General features: G+C 39.8%; 1 pseudogene; it reads right to left on the reverse strand.

The window, feature by feature from the left end:
- Positions 1-4946: 4946 nt before the first annotated feature.
- LOC109674526 (NADH dehydrogenase (ubiquinone) complex I, assembly factor 6-like) lies at positions 4947-5787 on the reverse strand (annotated as a pseudogene).
- Between the last annotated feature and the right edge of the window lie 7161 nt (positions 5788-12948).

Here is a 12948-nt window from a genome sequence, read left to right on the forward strand (position 1 = left end):
AGGCTGTGGAGCAAAAACCAAATGAACACTCAAAAACTGAGATAACCAGTTCTGTGCTGATCGTTTTCTTAGGGAAGTTTTCTCTGGATTTTGAAATCGAGACATGTTTGGACTTTTTAAATTTCCTTTCTAAATAAGAGAATTCAAAATTTTTGGCATTCCACTAAGTGAACTTCCATAACCAAAAGTCTTTACATAAAAGCATATCCTTTAATGACCACTAACTGAACTCAGTTTTCCATGACAATGACAAAGCAAAAACAGACACCTGTAAATGCTACCACACTAAGAGTACTGTGTCCCCCGACTGGAGGACAAACTTGAGAGGTAAGAAAAAAGTCTAACAAAAATAAATGATATGAATTCAAATGATGGTTGATGCTCCAAACTGAAGTTTAGGCATCTGCCATTGGAGATGTTTTGATATCCTAGATCCTGGCCTACCTTTAAAATAAATAAATAAAGGCATGAATAAAGTACTAACATGAGGCCTTAGGGAACAATAGATATAGGATAGCATTTATACTAAAAATAAAATCTTACTACTGAGAACACAAGTACTAAAACCATACCTGTTGGAGATGAGGTGGATGCCCTTTTGGCCTGAATGCTTTGAGTTTTGGGTAAGTTGTTCAGCTGCTTTATCAGATAATCATATCAGACCTTATCTCCTTTTCTGTTACTTATAGAGAATGAGAAACTATCAAGGACTGAATTTCAATCTCCCCAAAAGTTATATGGAAGACCTAGTCCTCCACATCTCTGAGTGTGACCTTATTTTGGAACAAGGTCTTTGAAGTTGAATTAAATTAAGATGAAGTCATACTAGAGTAAGGCAAGCACTACCCTAATGACTTCTAGGGTTGCTATGACAAAGTGTCATGAATTAGATGGTTTAAATAACAGACATTTATCATATCCCAGTTTTAGAGGTTAGAAAGCTGAAAGACTGAGTAGGGTGGGTTTGCTCTGAGGATGTCCCAGGGCAAGAATCTGGACAGTAAGAATCTGTCCAGGCCTCTCTCCTTGACTCATGGAACAGTCTTCCCCCTGTCTCTGTTCACATTATCTTCTGTCTGTGCCTATCTCTTATCCAAATTTCTCTCTTTTTTAAAAACACCTGTCATTTGGATTAAGTGCCACCCTCATGACCTCACAGAAGTGTGACTTCCTCCTGCGAAGCCAGTCTCCATTCTCAGTTGTTAGGCCCCCACACATCCCCTGCTCATTCTTCACTGAATAAACAGGAGATGTATTAATTTAAAAACTTAATAAATCTCTGTATATTTTTATCATAAAAATAGAGCCTTTATTTCCACTCAAGGCAGCAGCTTTCCACCTTTCCACATAATTTGACTGGTCAATTCAGGGCTGCTTCCTGAGACATGAAGAACCTTTTATCATTTGTGTTCCCTGGCAACTGTGATTAATCATACATTTAATATATATGAATCATCAGACAATTGCAAAGACGTTTTCTCAAGGCTCTGCATGAGGAGATGGGCCAATGTCCTCTAAGTCAGGGGACTTACACACGGGACTGCTCTCAGGTACTGTGAAATCCTTACTGATCGCAGTCTGCACAGCACCATGGCCTGAGAGGCACATGGTCTCATGGCTTAATACTTCTCAGTTCTCCATGCCCAGCACTCACTTGTCAATAAGCAGCAACTGGGGACTGAGCATCAATAGGGGTCTCCTCAAGCGATTTGACTCATCAGGTATTGTCTACCCTCATTGCAGTCCGTCACACTCTGCCATGGCAAAACCGGCTGAAATAGATCCACACAAATTGTTCATGACCAGAGGGAGCCCTAGTTAAATGCTGAGATTTGCAGCCCAGGAGGCCAAAGGTGTAATTCTGTTTTGGGCCACTTACCACTCATCAGATGCAATCCTCACTACATTGATGCTTCCATTTCTTGGATACTGAAGGAGAGAGTTTACTTGTAGAATATTGGTGGGGGAATTTGTCTCTCTAACAAATTCCTAAGAGGAACAACTTAAAAGGAGGAAGAACTTTTTTTTTTTTGCTCATTTTTTCTGAGGTTACAGTCCGTGGTCAGCTGGCTTCATTGTTTGTGAACTTGTGAGTGAAGTGGTACATCATAGCAAAAGGGCCTGATGGAACAGGTCTGCTCATCTAATTGCAGAGTGAATCACAGAGGAACCTGGATGTAATATAGCCCCAAAGGACATTCCCCCAGTGATCTATTTCCTCCGGCAAGGATGCCCTCCTGGCTTCCATCACCTCCCAATAATGCCATCAAATTATGAATCCATCAATGGATTAATACATGATGAAGTCAGATCTTCAGGATCCAATCACTTCTCAAGGACTAGATCCACCAAGTGGGGACCAAGCCTTCAACATATGAACCATTTGGGAGAACACATCATATCCAAGCTCTAACAGGCATGACATCATATTCTCACTATAATCTTAGGTCTTCGGGGAAAGTTTTCATGAAAATACAGGTATCTTAAAGCACATATCAGAGATTATCTTTTTGTCTAGTATTTAGGGACAGAGAATGCAGTACTAACATTGGTTGAATTGTGTTCTCCCAAAAAATCCATGCAGCAGTCCCAACCCCTGAGGGCCTCTGATTGTGATTTTATTTGGGAGTGAGGACTTTGCAGATGTAATCAACATAAAATGAGGTTTTTGTGGAGAAAGATGAGCACTAAAGAAACTTGTATACAGAAATAATGGCTGTACCGTGTGAAGACACATAATAAGAGAAGGGAGATAGCAAACCCAGAGGGAGAGCACCATGTGATGGTGGAGGCAGAGACTGCAGTGATGCACCTGCAAACTAAGGCATGCCAAGAACCGCCAGCAGGCACCATAAGCTGGAGAGATGCAAGTAAGATGCTTCTCTTAGAGCCTTCATAGAAAGCACGGTTCTGAGAACACTTTGAGCTTGGACTTCAAGCATCTAAAACTGCAAAAGAATGAAATTCTGTTGCTTTAAGATAGCCAGTTTATAGTAATTTTAATAGAAGTCCTGCAAAGCTAACACAGGCACCAAGATGCGATTTTTTTTTTAATTTCCACAATTGCCTCCTTTGTTCTAAGTACATGAAAAACACCACACGCATCATTTCTGATTACTTCCTCGGGCATCTGTAATCTGGTTGAAGAAATAATGCATAAATAACTATAGTGTATTTATTACTTACGCTGTTGTGTAAAAATATACATGTTACTGGAGCTCCATCTCTCACCTCTGCTGCTTCATTTTGAGAATAAAAAATGAATTGGATTCAGTGGTGTTCCCTCCCTCAAAATGGGGGGAGTTAACCACCATCCCAGAAATTCTCAATAAATTTTTATTACTTAAACTGAAAAAAAAGAATTGGAATCAAGGATTCTCAGTAACTGCTCCCAAGCATATAAAATTGAGCATTCGGGGATGTCCGTATGTGAGGAAGTGGGTGTGACTAAGAGGAGGATCTAGTAAGTTAGAATAACAGATCCGTCATCATCTCCAGTTACCTCTTCATGTTTCTGGAATTTTTCAAGTTGCCTCACAGCAGATACTTGCATCTGCATCAAAGCACACAGTCATAAAAATGCAAAAGATGGAATTACTGAATAATGGTAGTTTTGCTCCTGTCAACCGCATGCTCTCCCACTACATCTGTGTTCCTTTGCCCTACTAGGTAGTTCTTCCCAACTACACATGAGCCTGAAGTGGAGGCTGCCAGTCAGTGACCTGTCCCACCAAGAGGAGGAGGACAGCCACAGTGGTATATGTAGTGTTGAGACATGCTCCAAAAAGACAAATCTAGTTCTTGCCTGGGATTCTTTATCATGTGGAATTTGAAAGCAGGCAGTGAAAATATAAGGGATCTAGGCTACTAATTGTTTTTTTGCCCTTCATGTGGAGAAAGTCCATCTGCATAAAGAAGCTGTGTAGAAACAACCAAAATCATGATGAAAAAGGAAAAGGCAAAACCCTGGGAGCCTTTTTTGAGTACCTGGATCCAGACATCCCGAAGTCTGCACAGATGCACTGCTTGGTCACATGGACCAACAGAGTTCTTCTTTTCAGTGAGTTTCCCATATAAGACTGAGCCCTGGTTTTCACAATCAAGTCCCTCCCTTACAAGAATGGTCATTGCACATCACACCATTCTGTTTGCACCCTTTCAAAGAACCTTATTCTCATGGAAGTTAGCACTTCAGACGTGGGGGAAAATCTAGTACACATATTGATTATTTTAACTTCATGTTTCTATCTAATCTACTGATGTGTATATATTATATATTTACAAAGGTATACTAAGAATTCAAAGTTGGTTAACATTAAAAGGCCAATAAGTATAATTTGCTAAATAGATTAATTATTCACTAGTAGAATAAAGGAAAACTTATCATCTCAATACTTTTTTTGTAATGCAGAGTGACAAATTGAAGCACTGGGAGTTAACAAAAAGTAACTGCCAGACCAGTCAGACCTAAAATCAACTCTTATGAGCAGCCACCTTACCTTAAATAAGTGTCTTTATCATCATGGATAAATTTCCACACAAGTTTGTTAGGGATATAAACTCAACTGATAACTCCTCAAAACTTAAGTTCATTCTTCATGATCACTAAATAGATCCATTTTCCAGCTGTACCCAACACCTGAGTTTTGGCTGCTCTGCATGTAGATTCTAGCACTAACTTGAGCCCTCTCATTTTCCCTCCTCAAGGGTGAGGGAGAATGACATTTCCTCTACCCTAGCTCCTTCCAGGGGATCTGACTTCCTAGGGATGGCACAGCAGCCACTGTCAATCTCCATTGGGTGGTGTCAATGGTGGTGCATGTGTCACAGTCTCAGCAGTGTCTTGGCACTCTAGAGTCATAGCAATTTCACATCACTTCTGTGAGCTACTCAGCATCCCCCAGTGCTTCCTGTTCTTAAGTAAACAAAGTCAGTTCCTATTCATTCTAAACAAGAACCCTAACTAGTCCATTTTTGTAAAGTGAATAGCAAATTAATATCAGCAGCATGAAATTATTTGAGTATCTATTCCTCCATGCCTGAATATGCAAAGATAACTGAAGTAACGTAATCTTCTGTTGTACATATGAGTGGAATATATCAAAATCCACTTGCTGAATTGTCTTTAAATAACCCTCTGGAGAAACTGTCTGAAGAAAAGCAGGAAATGCTTTCACAAGAATGCTTCTATGGAAAGACCTAGCATGCTTTAGATGTAAGTGTGCCTGGCTGGCAATGTCATATATTACACATCTCATGTTTTCATCCTGGCTCTTATGTGGAAATCCTCTTGTGAAACACCATGCAGCATACAGATTCCCGTGGGCGGGAGCATGTTTCCTATGTTACCATGATGAGAGTTGCTCTCAAGCAAGTGAAAAAGCCTTGTGCTTCTCCAGTGTGACTTTCAGCATGATCGGCATGAAGATTGTTTGTATCCAGCATTTCTGCCTTTAAAGAAGAGAGCTCTGTGTGTTTTCAGCATAATTTTCATGTTCCTGGAGATTACGACATGCTTTTCTCTCTTGCATCAATGATTTTCGTACGCCATCTTTTAGCCAGATTATGTCTTTTTATAGCCTTCCATATTTCAATGGCCACAGGCTGATGTGGTGGATTGTCACAATATATTTCTTCTATAGCTTTTATCCAGAACAGCATCAGCATCAGTCCAGTTGTTTTCTCAGAGACTGAGTCCTTAACCTGAGCCATTGTCACGTTGAAGGTCCTCAGTGCAAAAACAGAGCTTCGGGATTCTGCATGGAGCAGCAGGAAGCATAAATAATTGTCATAACCTTTCACATCAGCTCCAAGTCACACTCTTGGAGTATACACACAGCAGGCCCTGGGAGCCACACATGCACACCCACCACAGTCAGACACCAAGCAGCAGTGGATCCCAGGCCAAGCCCACCCTGGAGGCCACCATCCCATCTCATAGTCTTAAAGTAGACATTTAGACAGGCTTTGGTGGTGTGCACCTGTAATCCCAGCTATTCTGGAGGACAAGATTGAGAAGAAAGAGATTCAAGGCCAATCAGGGAAAAAAGTTAATGAGATCCCATCTCAATCAACAAGCCATATATGGTGGCATGCATCTGTAATCCCAGGTATGTGGAAGACATAGGTAGGAGGCTCATAATTGAAGGCCAGCCCAAGGCAAAATTGAGAACCTATCTGAAAAATAACTAAAGCAAAAAGGGCTGGGGGTGTGACTGAAGTGGTAGATCACCTGCTTAGTCAGACCTGAGTTAGTACCATCAAAAAAAAAGTAAGTAGACATTAGGCAACTGTTCATGATTAAAAGAAAGAAGTACCAAGATGTAAATGCAAGTGAGCGTCCTCAACCAAATACAATGCTTCCACAACAAATACACTCTTCACATCAAAATTAATGGGTGACACATTGCTTTCCTCCTAAGGGCAGGATCAAAAACAATGAAATCTAGTCTCCCTACATTTGGTGAACATTATATTGGAAGTTCTGGCCAGCTCGTAACTCAGGGAAATAAAATAAATGCACACAAATCCGTAGGTATGGTTGGAAGCCTCCTGGCTACATCTCCAGCAGTGACTTCTGACTTGTGGTTTTCTTTTCAACACCTAATCCCCTCCCCTTGAGTGTGTGCTGGACTTTGGGGTCTGGTTCTAGCCAACAGAACATGGGAAAAGAGATAAGATGTCACTCCTGATAGAAAATCCCAAAAAGATCACAGTATCTGCTAAGCAGATTCTGACTAGCAGATGTTCTGTGTCAGATTGCCAGTTGCCATACAATGAGGTCACCCAGAAGCTCTCTGGAAAACTCCACATGACAGAAAGCAAGAGTTCTTAGCCACTGTCGGGGTGAGCACTGAAGCAGACACCTCCATCCCAGCTCCACCTTCTTCACATGAGACTACAGCCCCAAAGAAAGACCTCATTGCAACCTCAAGAGAGACTTAGGTCAGAGGCCAGCTAAGTCACACTTCATTCTTGAACCGCAGAAACTATGAAGAAGATATGTCACTCCTACACCACTACATTTTGAGGTAATTTGTTGTAGAGCAAAACGTAAATCAAAAATATAGTAAGAAACAGAGAGGGGAGATGAGGGGAGGGGAAGGGAGGAAAGGGAACTCAGAGGTTGGATGCACTTAAAGATTGCTGTGCTGAACAATCATAAGGAAGGGAGGGAGAATGGGAAAGGAATGGGAGGAGAGGGAAGGGGAGAGAAGGGGATGGGAGCAGAGGGGAGAAGAGAGAGGACTCCGAGGGTGGATGCACTTAGAGATTACTATGCTGAACAATCACCCTTTAGAAATTCACTGCCCAAATACTATCTAAGAAGACTGATGCCATGTCACTAACTGAGATTTCGGTATAGTTGTTTCAGTTGTTTCAGGATCCAAGCAGCAAGAACGAAGGATAAAGCAATCCTGCATACTGCTGGCTACAACATTGCAAAAAGCAGCTGCAGAAATCTTGGACTGTCCAACCAGCTGTCTTTTCTTCTTCCCATATCTTTCTCCCCAACAGGATCAGCATTACACCAAGTCCAGGCTCTACTGAGCACATGGGCTTCCTGCCACGAAGCTAGTCCTGCCCCCGCCTCGGTTAGTATAAGAACACATGAGAACCAAGCACAGATGATGGATACTTTTTTTTTAAGCAGGAAACTATTCTTTGTTCAATACCATACTTGTGAGTAAATATCATTATGAATTCCTTTAAACCCATAGAACGTACACCACCAATAGAAGTCCTAATGTAAACTGTGGAATTAGGGGGATAACAACATGTCATTGTGTTATAAATTGTAACAAATTTACGAATGTCCTCTGTAGAGGATGTCAACAAAAGGGGAAGGTTATGCACCCATGGGGACTGAGGTATAAGGAAAATCTCACTTTTTCTTTGATCCTAAAACTGCCTAAAATAAATCAAATTTTGATATATTTGAGGATTAAGTTTCGTGGTTTCACTTATTAGTTTGGTTCATAGTTAAGGACTGTAACCACAAGAAAGTTTTTCATTTATTCAATATTTATTACACTTATACTTCCAAAGCTTGCATTTAAGGTAACATTTTCAATTAAACAAGACACATAACGCACAAAGCAAGAAGGAAAACCATAATTTAGGAACGAATGAACACTAATCTGTTCATCTGTGAGGAGAAATGCTAACGAAAAATAAAAATTTGAGCATGAATATTTGGTTGATGCTATGTAGTAATGCAATGCCCTTGTCTTGTTTCTTTTGACCTCTGCCTTCCCACAATTTTGGTCGTGTTTTGTGACCTCAGGTCTTACTTGCTCTTGTGTCAGCAGGGAATAGTAAGAGCTGCTCGAAAGCCCCTCACCAGAAGAGGGGAGGATGAATGAGAGATTGTTCTCCAGCTTCTTGCTCCTCAGGAAAAGACTGTCAAACTGAAAAGCTTCTTTCCTTGTAGCCTGAGGGGATAAAATATGCTGAAATAAAACATTTTCTCCATGAATGAATAGAAAGTTTTATTGCTTATTTGGTCAGAAGGTCCTAGCTTTTAAATGTACTGTGATTGTGAAAAACATTTATTTGAGAAAAGGCAATACCTTAGGTTTTCATTCTTAAGTTTTGCATGGTCCTCATCTGGTAACTTGGAAGTTAGCATTCTTTAAATTCATGACCAATGCTAGAAAATGTAGAAATCATGTTGAGAATTAAGTAAAGATGTTGTTAATACTTGAAAATGATATCTCTAATATAGTTGTGTTTTATTATGGAAAACCAATGCCAAGGTGCCCCTGAAACCCACACAACCCCTCTGCATTATAATGTCCATTGTGTTATTTTTCTTGTGTAATAGCCACTGAATCTCTTTGTACAAATGATTTTTCTTGTTTCTTTCATGTCCACATCATTCTGGCTTTTTAATTGGCCAACTTGTATATGTTTTGAGCTCAATTATGATACATTCCAGCTATGAAAGCATTTCAGGTAATTTGTGCATTTCATTGCTTTTCACTAATTCAAAACAACTGGCAATAATTGGAGCTATACAATTTTGCCAACAGAATGATACATTAGCATACCAAGACATGGCTCAACTGAATATTCAGAGATAAATGTATTTTTGATGTTTGTTCATATGCTCAAATGCAACTCCGTTAAATTAGTCCTGCTGTCTTTACTCAAATCAATACTCCCTTCCCCATCTACGATAATTTGTATAAGCAGACTGGTTTTGCCATTATCAAGTACACAGCTTACAATAATCTATCTATTGCAATGCCTCTCATTTTTCCAGATAGGGTACACGGATTTTTTAAAGGCATGAGTGCTGACAATGAGAGGTACTTCAAACAGTATGAATGTAATTAAAGGCATTAAATACAATCAAAAGTTTGAACAGACTATTTCTGCAAAAAGCTGATTAATAGATTAAGATATGGCTATATTAGAATTGTGTCAAGGAAAAGTGGTAGTTTAAAGATACAAGATGCTTTTGTGAGAACAAGTCAGTAGCTACTTAAGAAACAGCAAGTATAACCAGAGTGTGATTCACAGATCAGTTTACTTGTTGATGATGCATATTCCTTGTAGCCAGTTTCACCACAAGAGTACAAATGAATAATTATTGAAGAAAGTTGTACTTCACAGTGATTTTAAGAGTACCTAAGGAGAAAGGTGGTGGAGGATGGGGATCTCAACCCTAACTGCATGGGAGAGACATCTGGATAGTTTTAAAGAATTCAGTTGGTATAGCCTGTTGCCAAGGCATTGATGAAATCTTCCTGGGAAAACCTGGGATGTGGCATCATTAAAAATCTCCCTGCATGATTTTAACATGAAGTAAGAATTGAGGATTGTATTTAGTTCAGTTCATGTAAGTTGAGGAGTTATATTCCCTGTTCTACTCTCTTGTTTCATTACCAAGGCCCAAATGGAACTGCCATTCACAGCTTGCTTTTTGGTGGAGATATTCTGAGCCCCTCTTCCACTGTTCTCACCTGGCTGACAGTTGCCCAGACCAGAGCTTCTCACACATGTGAGGGTTTAGGAATTACCTGGAGATGTCATTAAAGGGTAGCTTCTGATTCTAGATATCTTGAGCATGGCCCACAACTCAGAAAGTCTAACCACTCCCAGGGGATACTGGGGTAATGCTCCAGGAGCACATTTTGAATAGCTAACATCTAGAATTTATCTGCTTTATGAATCATCTCTCCAAACATTAAAATTTCTCTTGAATACATTGTATTTATAGGGAGAGGAGAGAGATTCAACAAACCATGAATGTACAAGCATTCACACTAATTATTGTAACATGGTATCTTGATTTCTTATTGCTTATATCTGATAAAATTCTATCATTCTGTAAAGCCCAATTAATAGGGCAGCTTTCTTGCTTGAAAATTTGGACATTACCCACTCTTCAATCCACATGATGCCAACCCACACTCATACTTGATCGAATTCTCAGATTCACATGTGTGAGAATTTATTTTCTGTTATTCCATATAGTGTAGACTCTGAATTCTCTCTCTTTCAGCCAGGTAGGACACTTGGTGATGGCTCTTTGGCATGCAGCCTCCACTGATGAGGTTTATCCCATACCTATAGGCACTTGGTAGGGAGGGGGTTGACCAGGTAATACCCCATCATTTCACAAACAACACTTCATGGCCCCTGGAGTTCCAGTATGTAATAGAGTGACTTCTTATGTAATACACTTGATTGACTTACATTGCATCGTGTGAATATCAATCTCCATAATTCACTCAATCAATTTTTATTTGTGAACAGATAAGATAGTTCTGCAAACTGAACAGTATCATGGTGTTGTCTTTTCTTATATGGTTCTGAGCACATCCATAACTTCTCTAGATGAGAAGATATGCACAACCAAAGGGTTTTGAAGAGAGATAAGAAAATATCACTAGTTTCCCATCATTTAACACTGTTCTCAAAAGCATGGACAGGTTCATGGCAATACCTTCCTGCCAATGATTCTACCATTTAAAAGTTTCTCAGCCTGATAAAATTTAAATACCACCATTTAGATTTTCTCTTTTAAGCATTTCCTATTTATATAGTTTGCCCTTTTTAACAACATTTTTACTTAAATCTGGAAGAGATATTTCTATGGTGCTGCATATATTTGTCTTAATTCTCTATTAATTTTGAATATTAAATGCTATAAAGACATTTTAATATTTGAAAATGAATACTTATTTCATCTAATCACCTGGGAGAGCCACCTGTGCTCAGAGCACCACAGCAGTGTTAACAGTCCTTGGAAGACAGGCAGATTGTAGCAGCAATAGGCAGAGCTTCACACTCCTGGCTGTACTAGAGAGAACCAGAGAAATGCTAAAGTTGAAAGAGGCAAGACTGGCTTTTGATAAGGAGAGGACACATGGCAGAGAATTGCACAGGGGTGGATAGGAGGACATTCAGTAGCTACTCCATCCAGAGGCTCTGTGCACAGAGGCACAGATTGCACAATGCACAGCATAGACATGGGAGCAGCTCTGCTTTCCAGGTTGTAGACTTTCTAGGTCAAGTGTTGAGTGTGAGGGACAGATAAGGTGAGGGAGCAGATAAAGAGTGTTATTGAACCTGCTTATAGAGGATGCTGTAGTCATGGGTAACAATCTTGTCTTTATTTTATAGCCAGGGGAGAACCACTGAAGTTTGGGGAGGCAGGAGTAGGAGTGCAAAGCTTGGCTCTAATGTGAGAGGACAATAACTCCACAACTTCAGTGTCATTAACTCTCAAAATTTACACATGACAGTCCAATCTACAATTTTCAGTAAAGAATGCAGCCATGAAGAAGAACAAAATGATATCATTCGCAGGTAAATGGATGGAATTGGAGAACATCATTCTGAGTGAGGTTAGCCTGGCCCAAAAGACCAAAAATCGTATGTTCTCCCTCATATGTGGATGTTAGATCAAGGGCAAACACAACAAGGAGATTGGACTTTGAGCACATGATAAAGCAAGAGCACACAAGGGAGATATGAGGATAGGTAGGACACCTAAAAAACTAGCTAGCATTTGTTGCCTTCAATGCAGAGAAACTAAAGCAGATACTTTAAAGCAACTGAGGCCAATAGGAGAAGGGGACCAGGAACTACAGAAAAGGTGAAATCAAAAAGAATTAACCTAGAAGGTAACACACACGTACAGGAAATTAATGTGAGTCAACTCCCTGTATAGCTATCCTTATCTCAACCAGCAAAAACCCTTGGTCCTTCCTATTATTGCTTATACTCTCTCTTCAACAAAATTAGAGATAAGGGCAAAATAGTTTCTGCTGGGTAGCAAGGGGTAAGGGGGAGTAAGGGAGAAAGTGGGGGTGGGGGTAATGGCGGGGCAGGGGGAAGGGGGCAGAAATGACCCAAACATTGTATGCACATATGAATAAAAGAAAAAGAAAAAGAAAAAAGAATAGGACATATTTCCTACCTAAAGTGAGCTATGACCACATAGAGGAGAGATGTGCATGATAGACTATTGTACAAGGTGACCTTGCACTGTGCTGAGAGTGGGTTGTGAAACCAGACATAGGAGTTCAGAGAACAGAGGGGACATCTGTCCAGGACAACAAAAGAAGTGTTCTGGGAGGAGGAATGATGAGTTCATAGAAGAAATAGATAAATAGTGATAAGAAGATGCATTGATAGAAATATAAGTATATATTAAATACATGTTAGGTATAGCATATCTAATTTATATGCAATATGTATAATATATACAAGTATTCCTATGGATGTCATAGAAGGTATATAAACAAGAGAAAGAGTTATGAGTAAAATAAGTACATGATCCATTTGAGAAATCAACTTTTAACTCAATCGGAGTTGAGATATGTAAAATGGAATAGTGGGAATTGGCCTCATCATTCAGTTGGAACATGATGAAAGTGTCCTTCTCCCTCTTCGCAGGAGCCAATTCCTTTTCTCCAGAGCTCTCACTGT

Source organism: Castor canadensis, chromosome 6, assembly GCF_047511655.1.
Source record: "Castor canadensis chromosome 6, mCasCan1.hap1v2, whole genome shotgun sequence".
NCBI lineage: Eukaryota > Metazoa > Chordata > Mammalia > Rodentia > Castoridae > Castor > Castor canadensis.